The sequence below is a fragment of the Ambystoma mexicanum genome, chromosome 7q (genome assembly GCF_040938575.1).
Source record: "Ambystoma mexicanum isolate Mex_15411 chromosome 7q, UKY_AmexF1_1, whole genome shotgun sequence".
Classification (NCBI taxonomy): domain Eukaryota; kingdom Metazoa; phylum Chordata; class Amphibia; order Caudata; family Ambystomatidae; genus Ambystoma; species Ambystoma mexicanum.
The window spans coordinates 1,059,525,505-1,059,544,037 of NC_090941.1; positions in this window are offsets into that span (position 1 = coordinate 1,059,525,505).

Genomic DNA, 18,533 nt, shown 5'->3' on the forward strand with positions numbered 1-18,533 from the left:
CATTAGAGAAACGGCGCTCCGACCTGCAGAGGCAGAAAGGTCCTCTCGTCTAATGGGAACTATCCCACGCACACTGAAGCAGCTATTTCCCATTAGAAAAACAGCCCTCCGACCTGCAGAGGCAGAAAGGTCCTCTCGTCTAATAGTAACTAGCCCACTCACACTGAAACAGCTATTTCCCACAAGAGAAACGGCCCTCCGACCTGCAGAGCAGAAAGGTCCTCTTGTCTAATGGGAACTAGCCCACTCAAACGGAAGCAGCTATTTCCCATTAGAGAAACGGTCCTCCGACCTGCAGAGGCAGAAAGGTCCTCTCGTCTAATGGGAACTAGCCCACTCACGCAGAAGCAGCTATTTCCCATTAGAGAAACAGCCCTCCGACCTGGAGAGGCAGAAAGGTCCTTTAGTCTAACTGGAACTAGACCACTCACACTGAAGCAGCAATTTCCCATTAGAGATTCGGCCTTCGGACCTGCAGAGGCAGAAATGTCCTCTCGTCTAATGGGAACTAGCCCACTCACGCTGAAGCAGCTATTTCCCATTAGAGAAACGGCCCTCCGACCTGGAGAGGCAGAAAGGTCCTCTCGTCTAATGGGAACTAGCCCATTCACGCTGAAGCAGCAATTTCCCATTAGAGAAACGGCCCTCAGACCTGCAGAGGCAGAAAGGTCTTCCCGTCTAATGGGAACTAGCCCACTCACGCTGAAGCAGCTATTCCCTGTTAGAGAAACGGCCCTTGTACCTGCAGAGGCAGAAAGGTCCTCTCGTCTAATGGGAACTAGCCAACTCACGCTGAAGCAGCTATTGCCCGTTAGAGAAATGGCCCTCTGACCTGCAGAGGCAGAAAGGTCCTCTCGTCTACTGGGAACTAGCCCACTCACGCTGAAGCAGCTATTTCCCATTAGAGAATCGGCCCTCCGACCTGCAGAGGCAGAAAGGTCCTCACGTCTAATGGGAACTAGCCCACTCATGCTGTAGCAGCTATTTCCCATTAGAGAAACGGCCCTCCGACCTGCAGAGGCAGAAAGTTCCTCTCGTCTAATGGGAACTAGCCCACTCACGCTGAAGCAGCTAAGTCCCTTAGAGAAACTGCCCTCCGACCTGCAGAGGCAGAAAGGTCCTCTCGTCTAATGGGAACTAGCCCACTCACGCTGAAGCAGCTATTTCCCATTAGAGAAACAGCCCTCCGACCTGCAGAGGCAGAAAGGTCCTCCCGTCTAATGGGAACTAGCCCACTCACGCTGAAGCAGCTATTTCCCATTAGAGAATCGGCCCTCCGACCTGCAGAGGCAGAAAGGTCCTCACGTCTAAAGGGAACTAGCCCACTCACGCTGTAGCAGCTATTTCCTGTTAGAGAAACGGCCCTCCGACCTGCAGAGGCAGAAAGTTCCTCTCGTCTAATGGGAACTAGCCCACTCACGCTGTAGCAGCTATTTCCCGTTAGAGAAACGGCCCTCCGACCTGCAGAGGCAGAAAGTTCCTCTCGTCTAATGGGAACTAGCCCACTCACGCTGTAGCAGCTATTTCCCATTAGAGAAACGGCCCTCCGACCTGCAGAGGCAGAAAGTTCCTCTCGTCTAATGGGAACTAGCCCACTCACGCTGAAGCAGCTAAGTCCCTTAGAGAAACTGCCCTCCGACCTGCAGAGGCAGAAAGGTCCTCTCGTCTAATGGGAACTAGCCCACGCACGCTGAAGCAGCTATTTCCCATTAGCGAAACGGCCCTCCGACCTGCAGAGGCAGAAAGTTCCTCACGTCTAATGGGAATTAGCCCACTCACGCTGAAGCAGCTATTTCCCATTAGAGAAATGGCCCTCCGACCTGCAGAGGCAGAAATGTCCTCTCGTCTAATGGGAACTAGCCCACTCACGCTGAAGCAGCTATTCCCCGTTAGAGAAACAGCCCTCGTACCTGCAGAGGCAGAAATGTCCTCTCGTCTTATGGGAACTAGCCCACTCACGCTGAAGCAGCTATTGCCCGTTAGAGAAACAGCCCTCTGACCTACAGAGGCAGAAAGGTCATCTCGTCTAATGGGAACTAGCCCAGTCACGCTGAAGCAGCTATTTCCCGTTAGAGAAATGGCCCTATGACCTTCAGAGGCAGAAAGGTCCTCTCGTCTAATGGGAAGCAGCCCACTCACACTGAAGCAGCTATTGCCCGTTAGAGTAACGGCCCTCCGACCTGCAGAGGCAGAAAGGTCCTCTCGTCTAATGGGAACTAGCCCACTCACGCTGAAAGCAGCTATTTCCCATTAGAGAAACGGCCCTCCGACCTGCAGAGGCAGAAAGGCCCTCTTGTCTAATGGTAACTAACCGAATCACGCTGAAGCAGCTATTTCCCATTAAAGAAACGGCCCTCTGACCTGCAGAGGCAGAAAGGTCCTCCCGTCTAATGGGAACTAGCCCACTCACGCTGAAGCAGCTATTTCCCATTAGAGAAACGGCCCTCGGACCTGCAGAGGCAGAAATGTCCTCTCGTCTAATTGGAACTAGCCCACTCACGCTGAAGTAGCTATTTCCCATTAGAGAAACGTCCCTCCGACCTGCAGAGGCAGAAAGGTCCTCTCATCTAATGGGAACTAGCCCACTCACGCTGAAGCAGCTATTTCCCATTAGAGAAACGGTCCTCCGACCTGGAGAGGCAGAAAGGTCCTCTCGTCTAATCGGAACTAGCTCACTCACGCGCAAGCAGCAATTTCCCATTAGAGAAACAACCCTCGGACCGGCAGAGGCAGAAAGGTCCTCTCGTCTAATGGTTAACCAGCCCACTCACGCAGAAGCAGCTATTTCCCATTAGAGAAACGGTCCTCCGACCTGGAGAGGCAGAAAGGTCCTCTCGTCTAATCGGAACTAGCTCACTCACGCGCAAGCAGCAATTTCCCATTAGAGAAACAGCCCTCGTACCTGCAGAGGCAGAAATGTCCTCTCGTCTAATGGGAACTAGCCCACTCACGCTGAAGCAGCTATTCCCCGTTAGAGAAACAGCCCTCGTACCTGCAGAGGCAGAAAGGTCCCCTCGTCTAATGGGAACTAGCCCACTCACGCTGATGCAGCTATTGCCCGTTAGAGAAACGGCCCTCTGACCTACAGAGGCAGAAAGGTCCTCTTGTCTAATGGGAACTAGCCCAGTCACGCTGAAGCATCTATTGCCCGTTAGAGAAACGGCCCTCTGACCTGCAGAGGCAGAAAGGTCCTCTCGTCTAATGGGAACCAGCCCACTCACACTGAAGCAGCTATTGCCCGTTAGAGTAACGGCCCTCCGACCTGCAGAGGCAGAAAGGTCCTCTCGTCTAATGGGAACTAGCACACTCACAGTGAAGCAGCTATTTCCCATTAGGGAAACGGCGCTCCGACCTGGAGAGGCAGAAAGGTCCTCTCGTCTAATGGGAACTATCCCACGCACACTGAAGCAGCTATTTCCCATTAGAAAAACAGCCCTCCGACCTGCAGAGGCAGAAAGGTCCTCTCGTCTAATGGGAACTAGCCCACTCACACTGAAGCAGCTATTTCCCATTAGACAAACGGCACTCCGATCTGCAGAGGCAGAAAGGTCCTCTCGTCTAATGGGAACTATCCCACGCACACTGAAGCAGCTATTTCCCATTAGAGAAACGGCGCTCCGACCTGCAGAGGCAGAAAGGTCCTCTCGTCTAATAGTAACTAGCCCACTCACACTGAAACAGCTATTTCCCACAAGAGAAACGGCCCTCCGACCTGCAGAGCAGAAAGGTCCTCTTGTCTAATGGGAACTAGCCCACTCAAACGGAAGCAGCTATTTCCCATTAGAGAAACGGTCCTCCGACCTGCAGAGGCAGAAAGGTCCTCTCGTCTAATGGGAACTAGCCCACTCACGCAGAAGCAGCTATTTCCCATTAGAGAAACGGCCCTCCGACCTGGAGAGGCAGAAAGGTCCTTTAGTCTAACTGGAACTAGACCACTCACACTGAAGCAGCAATTTCCCATTAGAGATTCGGCCTTCGGACCTGCAGAGGCAGAAATGTCCTCTCGTCTAATGGGAACTAGCCCACTCACGCTGAAGCAGCTATTTCCCATTAGAGAAACGGCCCTCCGACCTGGAGAGGCAGAAAGGTCCTCTCGTCTAATGGGAACTAGCCCATTCACGCTGAAGCAGCAATTTCCCATTAGAGAAACGGCCCTCAGACCTGCAGAGGCAGAAAGGTCTTCCCGTCTAATGGGAACTAGCCCACTCACGCTGAAGCAGCTATTCCCTGTTAGAGAAACGGCCCTTGTACCTGCAGAGGCAGAAAGGTCCTCTCGTCTAATGGGAACTAGCCAACTCACGCTGAAGCAGCTATTGCCCGTTAGAGAAATGGCCCTCTGACCTGCAGAGGCAGAAAGGTCCTCTCGTCTACTGGGAACTAGCCCACTCACGCTGAAGCAGCTATTTCCCATTAGAGAATCGGCCCTCCGACCTGCAGAGGCAGAAAGGTCCTCACGTCTAATGGGAACTAGCTGTAACGCTCACCTGATTCTTGCAGAGGCGCCGGTCTTGACTGGGCGACTACCGTATCTTCAAAGGTGATGTGTAGCACCCAGTTGGCTCTTTGGGCTGGACCTCTGTGCACTGTATGCCTGACGTGTAGAGTAAGATGTCTGCAGATAGAAAATATGGGGTTAATGAACTGGGGTTATTGGGGTGTCCCTATCTCTTTCCTCTTCTCCTCTCCTGTAGACCCCCAAAGGTTAACGCTCTCACCTTAGGTAAGTGAATGCCGAGCTCTCCATCTGCCTCGGGGCAGGGTGCTGTAACCAGTTTCTTCACTGGATAGGTAGCGCAGGCCTCTTGACTTCAGAGGACTGCTGTCCGTCGTTTACTGCACGAACGGTAAGTTTCGAGTCATTCAAATGTCTTTAAAGTCTTTAGTAATGATGTCTCTTGTTTTGCAGGGTTCCGGCGATGGCAGATGACGGGCTGAAGTGAGTTGAAGATGGAGCCCGTGTGATGAATAGAAGCGCCTGGAAGCACGTAAGTAAGCGCTTGTTGCCTGCTTCACTATGCGCTCTAACTGTCTTTTTATTTTGCAGGTACGAGTTCGGAGCGGCTGCAGGGTGCCGGAATACCCACTGGATTAGATGTAGAAAGGAGTAATGGCACGTGAGTATTAAAGTTCCCCAATGTCTTTAAACGCACCTTGTTTTGTCTTTCAGATGCGGGATGCAGCGCCGAAGGCCTCCGGAGCGTGCGAAGAGTTGGTAAACTTTTGTCTTTCAGATGCCGGAATGCTAACCTGTTCTTTCTTGTCTTTATAGGTGTTGCTGAAGACTGGATTCAGGATGGTAAGCCTTTGCCTTTCAGATGCCGGAATGCTAACCTGTTCTTTCTTGTCTTTATAGGTGTTGCTGAAGACTGGATTCAGGATGGTAAGCCTTTTTCCTTAGGCCCAGGACCGGATGCAGAAGACACGATGAGCGTTCTGCTGCAGAGGTTGCAGAATAACGCAAAGCAAGATTCATCCACCGGGTGTGGTTTAAATAGCCTCCTGTAGTGCTTAGGTGTCTCCTTCCACAGCCACGCCTAAGTAAGAAAAGAGTTCCTGGTAAGAAAAGAGTTCCTGCCTTCCAGAAGAGTTCCAGTGTTCTGAATCTAGGGAGTGGCTCCAGCCCCACCCAACAGGAAAAGTAGTTCCAAACAGAAGAGGATCAGAGGCTCAACTGGCAGGCAAGTAAGCAGCATGGTCTGCTGAAGGTAAGTCCACCCAAGCATTATGAGCCCGGCGCTTCCAGCGCTGGGACTGGGCATATTTATGAGCCTGGTGCCACTGGCGCCAGGACAGGGTCCAAAAGGTCCCAATTGGGACTGGTTGGCACTCGGAACCTGGGTTATGGATCTGCTTCCAAGGGAGTTGGGAAAACCCTGACCTTTTGGAAGCAGAGATCATGACAGTACCCCCCCCCCCCCTCAAGGCCCCTCCCAAACCGGGCTTCTCCGGGGGTTTTGGCTTGTCAGGAAATGTTCGGTGAAATCTTTTGATTAGGCGAGGAGCGTGGACATATTCAGCAGGTTCCCAGGATCTCTCTTGGGGGCCGTAGCCTTTCCAGTCAATTAGGTAGAATAGTTTAGATTTGGAGATCTTGGAGTCCAGAATGCTTTTGACTTCAAACTCGAGTTCTCCATCCACTAGGATAGGTTTTGGAGATTTGGTTAGTCGGGTTTGAGGTTGCACGGGTTTTAATAGAGAGACGTGGAAGACCGGATGTATCTTCATGTGCGGGGGCAAGTCCAACTTGACCGCTACTGGGTTTACTATGGTAGTGATGGAATAGGGACCAAGGTATCTTGGGTTGAATGTGCGTGGCCCTTTTAGAGATAGATATTTGGTGGATAACCAGACTTGATCCCCTACTTGATAGTGAGGGGCTTACTTCCGATGTTGATCTGCTCCTTTCTTGTATTGTTCTTTAGCCCTTTGAAGGTGAGAAACAGCTTCCTTAAAGGCTTGGGTGATTGTAGAATGCAGGTAGTCTACTGCTGGTGTTTCAAGATCTTGGAGGGGATCCAACTCCGAGGTTCGAGGGTGACTGCCGTACAAAAGAAAAAACGGGGTTTTCCCAGTTCCCGAATGGACAGAATTATTGTAGGCATACTCGGCTATCCAAAGGATATCTTTCCAAGTTTTTTCAGTTTGTTGCAGCATGCAGCGTAAATACTGTTCCAGAGTTTGATTGGTCCTCTCGGTTTGTCCGTCGGTCTGAGGGTGGTGACTGGTCGATAGTCTCACATCAATTTGAGCCGACCGACAGCAACTTCGCCAAAAATGAGAAATAAATTGACTACCTCGATCCGAAATTAGAACCGAAGGAAAACCGTGCAGTCTGACGATGTTTTCGAGAAATTCTCGGGCCAGAGTTGCTGCTGTTGGCAAGCCTTTGAGCGGAATGAAATGCGCCATCTTGGAGAATAAGTCCACGATTACTAGAATCGTATTGTATCCGGAGCATGGAGGTAGATCGGTGATGAAGTCCATAGAAAGTGTATGCCAAGGGCGAGGTGGGATGTCAATAGGGCGTAAGAGGCCTGCTGGTCTTTCCTTTTGACTCTTGTTTTGGGCGCATACTCCACAGGACATTATAAAGTCTCTGATATCTTTTTTCCAAGACGGCCACCAGAAGTAGCGCTTGATCTTTTCTGAGGTCTTGGCTATACCGGGATGACCTTCCATTAAAGAGTCGTGATAACAAGAGATTACTTTTTTCTGTAAATCTGTGCTGGGTAGGTATAATCGTTCTTGGAAATACAATAAGTTGTCCTTTACTGCAAAGTCCTTTCCCTGCAGATGCCAATTCTGTATGTCTGCTGGAGTTACAAGTTGCCTGGCTTTATCCTTAACTTCCTCTATGGATTCTGTGGCAATTACACCCAGAATTCTTTGTTCGGGAATGATTGGTACAGGTTTAGGGTTGACCAAGTGTTCTTCCACTCCCATCCGAGAAAGGGCATCGGCTTTACCGTTCTTTGTACCAGGTCGATAGGTAATTATGAAGTCAAACTCGGCAAAGAATAATGCCCAACGGAGTTGTCTAGAGGATTGGGCTTTTGTGGTCTTCAAATATTGCAGGTTTCGGTGATCCGTAATCACAGTAACGGTGTGTCGGGCCCCAGCAGATAATGCCGCCAAGCCTTAAAGGCAGACTTGATAGCCAGAAGTTCCTTGTCAGTAATCGTGTAATTGATTTCAGGAGGCGAGAATTTGCGGGACCAAAATGCCACGGGATGCAACTGATTGGTTACCGGGTCCTTTTGTGATAGAACTGCCCCCATGGCAAGGCTTGAAGCATCAGTTTCCACGATGTAGGGGAGTTCGGGGCGAGGGTGTTTTAAGATTGGTGCAGAGGTAAATTTAGTCTTCAAATCCTGGAAAGCTTGTTCCGCCTCGGTAGACCATTCAAAACGTTTGTTTTTCTTTAACAAGGCAGTGATGGGCTGGACTATTCGAGAGAATTCGGGGATAAACCTGCGGTAAAAGTTAGCAAAGCCTAACATGCTTTGCACACCTTTTACGGAGGATGGTGATGGCCATTTGAGAACTGCATCGACCTTCTTTGAATCCATACGCACTCCGCCAGGTGATAATATGAATCCCAAGAATTCAACTTCAGTCACGTTGAAAACACATTTTTCCAACTTAGCGAAAAGTTTGTGTTGACGCAATCTTTCGAGGACCATTTTCACGTGTTTCCGATGTTCAGATTCCGATGAAGAATAAACGAGGATGTCGTCAATGTAAACAACAACACATACATCTATGAGCTCTCTGAGGACATCGTTCATAAAATATTGAAAGGCGGCCGGGGCATTGCAAAGTCCGAAGGGCATGACCTGATATTCAAATAGCCCATACTTGGTGCGGAAGGCCGTCTTCCATTCATCGCCCTCTTTTACTCGTACCAAGTGGTAAGCTCCTCTAAGATCCAGCTTTGTATATATGCATGCTTTTCTGACTTGGTCCAGGAGTTCAGGGATCAAAGGTAACGGATATCTATTCTTAACGGTGATCTGGTTCAGGGAGCGATAATCGATACAAGTTCTAAGGTCTCCTTCCTTTTTTGGAACGAAGAACAAAGCTGAAGAAGCAGGGGACTTGGAAGGACGAATAAACCCATTTGCCAGGTATTGATCCAGGTATTGTCGAAGGTGAAGGTTCTCAGGCTCGGTGAGGGCATAAATTCTACTACAAGGAGGAGTAGATCCAGGTATCAGGTCTATCTGGCAGTCATAAGACCTATGAGGAGGTAGAGAGTTAGCCTGATCCTTCCGGAAAACATCTTGGTATTCTAGGTATTCGGGAGGTAACTGGGGAGTCTCTGAAGAAATTGCGGCCAGTGCAACACCAGGTGGAGGGTGACAAGTAGAGACACATTCTGGAAACTGGACCGTTCTTGCTCGCCAATCTATCAGAGGATTGTGTTTCTCTAACCAAGGTATTCCTAGAATAATCTGAAACTGAGGGGCCTTGATCACATCGAACACGATCTTCTCATGGTGTCCATCTTGACTTACTAGCGTCACCTCTTGAGTGGTATGCGTTACTGGCCCGGAGGCTATCTCCGTACCATCCACCGTAGTAATGACGTCCTTTACAGCCTTGGGACAAAGAGTTAGATTCATCCTCAAAACCATTTCATGATCCACATAATTGCCGATGGCACCGCTGTCGACGTAAGCTTCAATTGCATGTAATCGATCCGGATTATCAGGGCTAATGAGGACCATAGGTATCACGAAATGCGAGGTCACGGAACTGGTTTTCACGCTCGGCAAGAGGACCTCTATTCTTGTCGGGCGAGGTCGTTTCCCTGCTCAGAGTTTGTAACTTTGGTAACTGCAGCTCCTACTGCCTTCTTGGCAGGTTTCACCGGACAGTCTCGAAGAAAGTGCCCTGAGTTTCCGCAATATAGGCATAATTGCAACTGTTTCCTCCTTTCCCGCTCCCTTTGTGTTAGAGGACCTTTCAGACCCCCTATTTGCATGGGTTCCCCGGAGTCTACTCCTTTGGAAGGAGTTGGCGGTTTGGAAAATACTCGAGCATCAAACTTGGAACGATCGGCCTTCCTGTTCTGCAGCCTGTGATCTATTTGAACGACCAAGTCTATATAATCCGAACAGTCTTGTGGGGGATTCACTACTTGGGCTAAAACGTCTTTGAGCTCTCCACGTAGACCTCTATAAAACAGCGTAATCCTTTTGTCCTCAGGCCATTGAGTTTCCACTATTAGTCTATTGAAAGATGCAATATAAGCCAAAAGGTCTTGATTACCCTGTCGCAACGAAAGAAGCTCATTGTCCAAGGCCTGCCCCTGTGAATGTCTTGCGAACAGTTTTTCCATACTAAGCTGAAAGGCTTGAAAATCATGGAGAACCGGATCATCTTGATTAACTAGAGGGATCGACCAGTCTGCCGCATTGCCACTAAGGTACAAAAGTACAAAAGCTACTTTTGCTTGATCAGTTGGAAAGGCTGCTGGCCGGCATAAGAAGTGCAACCGGCACTGATTGATAAATACTGCAAACCTCTTTGGGTCACCAGAAAATCGTTCGGGCGGAGCCAGAGGTACATTCCCAGGTAGGTTGATCTGCACTGGATTCATAGAGGATGTTGAAGGAAGATTTGCCCCTGATGCGGGTAACGGGGTCTGTCCGGCTTGTGACTGTAGCACTTGTCTAGCAAGATTGTCTGTTCTCTCCTTGGAAATAATTAGTTCCCTTCTTAGAGCATTCGTTTCTTGACGAGCTGCATGCACTTCTGCCCTTAGTTCCCCAAGTAACCGGGCTAGGGGGTCAGTATCCGAGGTTTCCATAGCGCCTGGGCGAGAGTTTTGCGGTAGGCTTTGCGTTCTGTAACGCTCACCTGATTCTCGCAGAGGCGCCGGTCTTGACTGGGCGACTACCGTATCTTCAAAGGTGATGTGTAGCACCCGGTTGGCTCTTTGGGCTGGACCTCTGTGCACTGTATGCCTGACGTGTAGAGTAAGATGTCTGCAGATAGAAAATATGGGGTTAATGAACTGGGGTTATTGGGGTGTCCCTATCTCTTTCCTCTTCTCCTCTCCTGTAGACCCCCAAAGGTTAACGCTCTCACCTTAGGTAAGTGAATGCCGAGCTCTCCATCTGCCTCGGGGCAGGGTGCTGTAACCAGTTTCTTCACTGGATAGGTAGCGCAGGCCTCTTGACTTCAGAGGACTGCTGTCCGTCGTTTACTGCACGAACGGTAAGTTTCGAGTCATTCAAATGTCTTTAAAGTCTTTAGTAATGATGTCTCTTGTTTTGCAGGGTTCCGGCGATGGCGGATGACGGGCTGAAGTGAGTTGAAGATGGAGCCCGTGTGATGAATAGAAGCGCCTGGAAGCACGTAAGTAAGCGCTTGTTGCCTGCTTCACTATGCGCTCTAACTGTCTTTTTATTTTGCAGGTACGAGTTCGGAGCGGCTGCAGGGTGCCGGAATACCCACTGGATTAGATGTGGAAAGGAGTAATGGCACGTGAGTATTAAAGTTCCCCAATGTCTTTAAACGCACCTTGTTTTGTCTTTCAGATGCGGGATGCAGCGCCGAAGGCCTCCGGAGCGTGCGAAGAGTTGGTAAACTTTTGTCTTTCAGATGCCGGAATGCTAACCTGTTCTTTCTTGTCTTTATAGGTGTTGCTGAAGACTGGATTCAGGATGGTAAGCCTTTGCCTTTCAGATGCCGGAATGCTAACCTGTTCTTTCTTGTCTTTATAGGTGTTGCTGAAGACTGGATTCAGGATGGTAAGCCTTTTTCCTTAGGCCCAGGACCGGATGCAGAAGACACGATGAGCGTTCTGCTGCAGAGGTTGCAGAATAACGCAAAGCAAGATTCATCCACCGGGTGTGGTTTAAATAGCCTCCTGTAGTGCTTAGGTGTCTCCTTCCACAGCCACGCCTAAGTAAGAAAAGAGTTCCTGGTAAGAAAAGAGTTCCTGCCTTCCAGAAGAGTTCCAGTGTTCTGAATCTAGGGAGTGGCTCCAGCCCCACCCAACAGGAAAAGTAGTTCCAAACAGAAGAGGATCAGAGGCTCAACTGGCAGGCAAGTAAGCAGCATGGTCTGCTGAAGGTAAGTCCACCCAAGCATTATGAGCCCGGCGCTTCCAGCGCTGGGACTGGGCATATTTATGAGCCTGGTGCCACTGGCGCCAGGACTGGGTCCAAAAGGTCCCAATTGGGACTGGTTGGCACTCGGAACCTGGGTTATGGATCTGCTTCCAAGGTAGTTGGGAAAACCTTGACCTTTTGGAAGCAGAGATCATGACACTAGCCCACTCATGCTGTAGCAGCTATTTCCCATTAGAGAAACGGCCCTCCGACTTGCAGAGGCAGAAAGGTCCTCTCGTCTAATGGGAACTAGCCCACTCATGCTGAAACAGCTATTTCCCATTAGAGAAACGGCCCTCCGACCTGCAGAGGCAGAAAGGTCCTCCCGTCTAATGGGAACTAGCCCACTCACGCTGAAGCAGCTATTTCCCATTAGAGAAACGGCCCTCCGACCTGCAGAGGCAGAAAGGTCCTCCCATCTAATTGGAACTAGCCCACTCACGCTGAAGCAGCTATTTCCCATTAGAGAAACGGCTCTCCGACCTGCAGAGGCAGAAAGGTCCTCTCATCTAATGGGAACTAGCCCACTCAGGCTGAAGCAGCTATTTCCCATTAGAGAAACAAACGGTCCTCCGACCTGGAGAGGCAGAAAGGTCCTCTCGTCTAATGCGAACTAGCCCACTCACGCTGAAGCAGCTATTTTCCTTAGAGAAACTGCCCTCCGACTTGCGGAGGCAGAAAGGTCCTCTCGTCTAATGGGAACTAGCCCACTCACACTGAAGCAGCTATTGCCCCATAGAGAAACGGCCCTCTGACCTGCAGAGGCAGAAAAGTCCTCTCGAGCCCACTCCCACTGAAGTACATACCTATTGCCCATTAGAGAAACGGCCCTCTGACCTGCAGAGGCGGAAATGTCCTTTCGTCTAATGGGAACCAGCCCACTCAAACTGAAGCAGCTGTTTCCCATTAGAGAAACGGCCCTCCGACCTGCAGAGGCGGAAAGGTCCTCTCGTCTAATGGGAACCAGCCCACTCACACTGAAGCAGCTATTCCCATTAGAGAAACGGCCCCCCGCCCTGGAGAGGCGGAAAGGTCCTCTCGTCTAATGCGAAACAGCCCACTCACACTGAAGCAGCTATTTCCCATTAGAGAAACAGCCTTCCGACCTGCAGAGGCGGAAAGGTCCTCTCGCCTAATGGGAACCAGCCCACTCACACTGAAGCAGCTATTCCCCATTAGAGAAACGGCCCTCCAACCTGTAGAGGCGTAAAGGTCCTCTCGTCTAATGGGAACTAGCCCACTCACACTGAAGCAGCTATTTCCCATTATATAAACGGCCCTCTGACCTACAGAGGCAGAAAGGTCCTCTTGTCTAATGGGAACTAGCCCACTCACGCTGAAGCAGCTATTTCCCGTTAGAGAAACGGCCCTCCGACCTGCAGAGGCAGAAAGGTCCTCTCGCCTAATGGGAACTTGCCCACTCACAATGAAGCACTTATTTTCCATTAGAGAAACGGCCCTCCGACCAGCAGAGGGGGAAAGGTCCTCTCATCTAATGGGAACTAGCCCACTCACACTGAAGCAGCTATTTCCCATTATATAAACGGCCCTCAGACCTGCAGAGGCGTAAAGGTCCTCTCGTCTAATGGGAACTAGCCCACTCACACTGAAGCAGCTATTTCCCATTATATAAACGGCCCTCTGACCTACATAGGCAGAAAGGTCCTCTTGTCTAATGGGAACTAGCCCACTCACGCTGAAGCAGCTATTTCCCGTTAGAGAAACGGCCCTCCGACCTGCAGAGGCAGAAAGGTCCTCTCGTCTAATGGGAACTAGCCCACTCACGCTGAAGCAGCTATTGCCCGTTAGAGAAACGGCCCTCTGACCTGCAGAGGCAGAAAGGTCCTCTCGTCTAATGGGAACTAGCCCACTCACGCTGAAGCAGCTATTTCCCATTAGAGAATCGGCCCTCCGACCTGCAGAGGCAGAAAGGTCCTCACGTCTAAAGGGAACTAGCCCACTCACGCTGTAGCAGCTATTTCCCGTTAGAGAAACGGCCCTCCGACCTGCAGAGGCAGAAAGTTCCTCTCGTCTAATGGGAACTAGCCCACTCACGCTGTAGCAGCTATTTCCCGTTAGAGAAACGGCCCTCCGACCTGCAGAGGCAGAAAGTTCCTCTCGTCTAATGGGAACTAGCCCACTCACGCTGTAGCAGCTATTTCACATTAGAGAAACGGCCCTCCGACCTGCAGAGGCAGAAAGTTCCTCTCGTCTAATGGGAACTAGCCCACTCACGCTGAAGCAGCTAAGTCCCTTAGAGAAACTGCCCTCCGACCTGCAGAGGCAGAAAGGTCCTCTCGTCTAATGGGAACTAGCCCACGCACGCTGAAGCAGCTATTTCCCATTAGCGAAACGGCCCTCCGACCTGCAGAGGCAGAAAGTTCCTCACGTCTAATGGGAATTAGCCCACTCACGCTGAAGCAGCTATTTCCCATTAGAGAAATGGCCCTCCGACCTGCAGAGGCAGAAATGTCCTCTCGTCTAATGGGAACTAGCCCACTCACGCTGAAGCAGCTATTCCCCGTTAGAGAAACAGCCCTCGTACCTGCAGAGGCAGAAATGTCCTCTCGTCTAATGGGAACTAGCCCACTCACGCTGAAGCAGCTATTGCCCGTTAGAGAAACAGCCCTCTGACCTACAGAGGCAGAAAGGTCATCTCGTCTAATGGGAACTAGCCCAGTCACGCTGAAGCAGCTATTTCCCGTTAGAGAAATGGCCCTATGACCTTCAGAGGCAGAAAGGTCCTCTCGTCTAATGGGAAGCAGCCCACTCACACTGAAGCAGCTATTGCCCGTTAGAGTAACGGCCCTCCGACCTGCAGAGGCAGAAAGGTCCTCTCGTCTAATGGGAACTAGCCCACTCACGCTGAAAGCAGCTATTTCCCATTAGAGAAACGGCCCTCCGACCTGCAGAGGCAGAAAGGCCCTCTTGTCTAATGGTAACTAACCGAATCACGCTGAAGCAGCTATTTCCCATTAAAGAAACGGCCCTCTGACCTGCAGAGGCAGAAAGGTCCTCCCGTCTAATGGGAACTAGCCCACTCACGCTGAAGCAGCTATTTCCCATTAGAGAAACGGCCCTCGGACCTGCAGAGGCAGAAATGTCCTCTCGTCTAATGGGAAGTAGCCCACTCACGCTGAAGCAGCTATTCCCCGTTAGAGAAACAGCCCTCGTACCTGCAGAGGCAGAAATGTCCTCTCGTCTAATTGGAACTAGCCCACTCACGCTGAAGTAGCTATTTCCCATTAGAGAAACGTCCCTCCGACCTGCAGAGGCAGAAAGGTCCTCTCATCTAATGGGAACTAGCCCACTCACGCTGAAGCAGCTATTTCCCATTAGAGAAACGGTCCTCCGACCTGGAGAGGCAGAAAAGTCCTCTCGTCTAATCGGAACTAGCTCACTCACGCGCAAGCAGCAATTTCCCATTAGAGAAACAACCCTCGGACCGGCAGAGGCAGAAAGGTCCTCTCGTCTAATGGTTAACCAGCCCACTCACGCAGAAGCAGCTATTTTCCATTAGGGAAACGGCCCTCCGACCTGCAGAGGCAGAAAGGTCCTCTCGTCTAATGGGACCTAGCCCACACACGCGGAAGCAGCTATTTCCCATTAAGGAAACGGCCCTCCGATCTGGAGATTCAGAAAGGTCCTCACGTGTAATGGGAACTAGCCCACTCACGCTGAAGAAGCAATTTCCCGTTAGAGAAACGGCCCTCAGACCTGCAGAGGCAGAAAGGTCTTCCCGTCTAATGGGAACTAGCCCACTCACGCTGAAGCAGCTATTCCCCGTTAGAGAAACGGCCCTTGTACCTGCAGAGGCAGAAAGGTCCTCTCGTCTAAAGGGAACTAGCCCACTGACGCTGAAGCAGCTATCTCCCATTATTGAAACGGCCCTCCGACCTGCAGAGGCAGAAAGTTCCTCTCGTCTAATGGGAACTAGCCCACTCACGCTGAAGCAGCTATTTCCCATTAGAGAAACGGCCCTCCGACCTGCAGAGGCAGAAATGTCCTCTCGTCTAATGGGAACTAGCCCACTCACGCTGAAGCAGCTATTCCCCGTTAGAGAAACAGCCCTCGTACCTGCAGAGGCAGAAAGGTCCCCTCGTCTAATGGGAACTAGCCCACTCACGCTGATGCAGCTATTGCCCGTTAGAGAAACGGCCCTCTGACCTACAGAGGCAGAAAGGTCCTCTTGTCTAATGGGAACTAGCCCAGTCACGCTGAAGCATCTATTGCCCGTTAGAGAAACGGCCCTCTGACCTGCAGAGGCAGAAAGGTCCTCTCGTCTAATGGGAACCAGCCCACTCACACTGAAGCAGCTATTGCCCGTTAGAGTAACGGCCCTCCGACCTGCAGAGGCAGAAAGGTCCTCTCGTCTAATGGGAACTAGCACACTCACAGTGAAGCAGCTATTTCCCATTAGGGAAACGGCGCTCCGACCTGGAGAGGCAGAAAGGTCCTCTCGTCTAATGGGAACTATCCCACACACACTGAAGCAGCTATTTCCCATTAGAAAAACAGCCCTCCGACCTGCAGAGGCAGAAAGGTCCTCTCGTCTAATGGGAACTAGCCCACTCACACTGAAGCAGCTATTTCCCATTAGACAAACGGCGCTCCGATCTGCAGAGGCAGAAAGGTCCTCTCGTCTAATGGGAACTAGCCCACTCACACAGAAGCAGCTATTTCCCATTAGAGAAACGGCGCTCCGACCTGCAGAGGCAGAAAGGTCTTCTCGTCTAATGGGAACTATCCCACGCACACTGAAGCAGCTATTTCCCATTAGAAAAACAGCCCTCCGACCTGCAGAGGCAGAAAGGTCCTCTCGTCTAATAGTAACTAGCCCACTCACACTGAAACAGCTATTTCCCACAAGAGAAACGGCCCTCCGACCTGCAGAGCAGAAAGGTCCTCTTGTCTAATGGGAACTAGCCCACTCACACGGAAGCAGCTATTTCCCATTAGAGAAACGGTCCTCCGACCTGCAGAGGCAGAAAGGTCCTCTCGTCTAATGGGAACTAGCCCACTCACGCAGAAGCAGCTATTTCCCATTAGAGAAACAGCCCTCCGACCTGGAGAGGCAGAAAGGTCCTTTAGTCTAACTGGAACTAGACCACTCACACTGAAGCAGCAATTTCCCATTAGAGATTCGGCCTTCGGACCTGCAGAGGCAGAAATGTCCTCTCGTCTAATGGGAACTAGCCCACTCACGCTGAAGCAGCTATTTCCCATTAGAGAAACGGCCCTCCGACCTGGAGAGGCAGAAAGGTCCTCTCGTCTAATGGGAACTAGCCCATTCACGCTGAAGCAGCAATTTCCCATTAGAGAAACGGCCCTCAGACCTGCAGAGGCAGAAAGGTCTTCCCGTCTAATGGGAACTAGCCCACTCACGCTGAAGCAGCTATTCCCTGTTAGAGAAACGGCCCTTGTACCTGCAGAGGCAGAAAGGTCCTCTCGTCTACTGGGAACTAGCCCACTCACGCTGAAGCAGCTATTTCCCATTAGAGAATCGGCCCTCCGACCTGCAGAGGCAGAAAGGTCCTCACGTCTAATGGGAACTAGCCCACTCATGCTGTAGCAGCTATTTCCCATTAGAGAAACGGCCCTCCGACCTGCAGAGGCAGAAAGTTCCTCTCGTCTAATGGGAACTAGCCCACTCACGCTGAAGCAGCTAAGTCCCTTAGAGAAACTGCCCTCCGACCTGCAGAGGCAGAAAGGTCCTCTCGTCTAATGGGAACTAGCCCACTCATGCTGAAGCAGCTATTTCCCATTAGAGAAACGGCCCTCCGACCTGCAGAGGCAGAAAGGTCCTCCCGTCTAATGGGAACTAGCCCACTCACGCTGAAGCAGCTATTTCCCATTAGAGAAACGGCCCTCCGACCTGCAGAGGCAGAAAGGTCCTCCCATCTAATTGGAACTAGCCCACTCACGCTGAAGCAGCTATTTCCCATTAGAGAAACGGCTCTCCGACCTGCAGAGGCAGAAAGGTCCTCTCATCTAATGGGAACTAGCCCACTCAGGCTGAAGCAGCTATTTCCCATTAGAGAAACGGTCCTCCGACCTGGAGAGGCAGAAAGGTCCTCTCGTCTAATGCGAACTAGCCCACTCACGCTGAAGCAGCTATTTTCCTTAGAGAAACTGCCCTCCGACTGGCGGAGGCAGAAAGGTCCTCTCGTCTAATGGGAACTAGCCCACTCACGCTGTAGCAGCTATTTCCCGTTAGAGAAACGGCCCTCCGACCTGCAGAGGCAGAAAGGTCCTCTCGTCTAATGGGAACTAGCCCACTCACGCTGAAGCAGCTATTGCCCGTTAGAGAAACGGCCCTCTGACCTGCAGAGGCAGAAAGGTCCTCTTGTCTAATGGGAACTATCCCACGCACACTGAAGCAGCTATTTCCCATTAGAGAAACGGTCCTCCGATCTGCAGAGGCAGAAAGGTCCTCTCGTCTAATGGGAACTAGCCCACTCACACAGAAGCAGCTATTTCCCATTAGAGAAACGGTCCTCCGATCTGCAGAGGCAGAAAGGTCCTCTCGTCTAATGGGAACTAGCCCACTCAAGCTGTAGCAGCTATTTCCCATTAGAGAAACGGCCCTCCGACCTGCAGAGGAAGAAAGTTCCTCTCGTCTAATGGGAACTAGCCCACTCACGCTGAAGCAGCTAAGTCCCTTAGAGAAACTGCCCTCCGACCTGCAGAGGCAGAAAGGTCCTCTCGTCTAATGGGAACTAGCCCACTCATGCTGAAGCAGCTATTTCCCATTAGAGAAACGGCCCTCCGACCTGCAGAGGCAGAAAGGTCCTCCCGTCTAATGGGAACTAGCCCACTCACGCTGAAGCAGCTATTTCCCATTAGAGAAACGGCCCTCCGACCTGCAGAGGCAGAAAGGTCCTCCCATCTAATTGGAACTAGCCCACT